Source organism: Pyxicephalus adspersus, chromosome W, assembly GCF_032062135.1.
Source record: "Pyxicephalus adspersus chromosome W, UCB_Pads_2.0, whole genome shotgun sequence".
NCBI lineage: Eukaryota > Metazoa > Chordata > Amphibia > Anura > Pyxicephalidae > Pyxicephalus > Pyxicephalus adspersus.
In genome coordinates this window covers 3,124,306-3,124,894 of record NC_092870.1, presented here as the reverse complement: position 1 = coordinate 3,124,894, position 589 = coordinate 3,124,306, and the positions used below count along the sequence as shown (strand labels likewise).

Here is a 589-nt window from a genome sequence, read left to right as displayed (position 1 = left end):
TGCAGCAAAATTCGGTTCGGGTCTACCCGAATTCGAACAGCCATATTCGGGTCGAATATAGGGACAACCCGAATTCGAACATTAACACTAGTCAGCAGTAAGGGGCGGGACCGGCGCAAGGAAGGCAAGTGTCGGGTTCCCGGGAAGTGCAGGGAGAAGAGCCAGCCGGCTTCTGGAGGATGCGGCCGGCTGTGTGGGGGCTGGCAATGGAGGCAGCGCGGCCGGACAGCGCAGAGTGGAGGAAGGGGCCCTGCTGGTGTCGGCCAGGCAGGGGGAAGCAGCGCAGAGAAGAAGCCGGTGAGTGCCTGTTAAGGAAAGGGGGGATTTAGAAAACAAAGGACGAAAACGAAGGAGCAAATCTGGAAAGGTGAGTATGTGGATCTTTTTACATTGTTGCCGCTGGAGCGTTTTCACTTGGATCAGTTGCAAGGTGAGTGGCGGAAGGAAGAGGAGTCGAAGCGGTACAGGTTGATTCCGCGGACGTTTGCTAATTGGTTGCAAGCGTTTGCGATATTCGCCAGTGTGTTGGGAGAAAAGGAACCAGGGCATTGCTCGGCCCCCTTTTCTGTTATTTGGATGCCATTGGGGA

At 55.5% G+C, this 589-nt stretch overlaps 1 long non-coding RNA gene across 1 annotated transcript in view; it reads left to right on the top strand.

Annotated features, from left to right (window-relative positions):
* The window catches only part of LOC140342784 (uncharacterized), an 830,340-nt gene that overhangs the window by 89,453 nt on the left and 740,298 nt on the right, over positions 1 to 589 (top strand). The window lies entirely within an intron of this gene.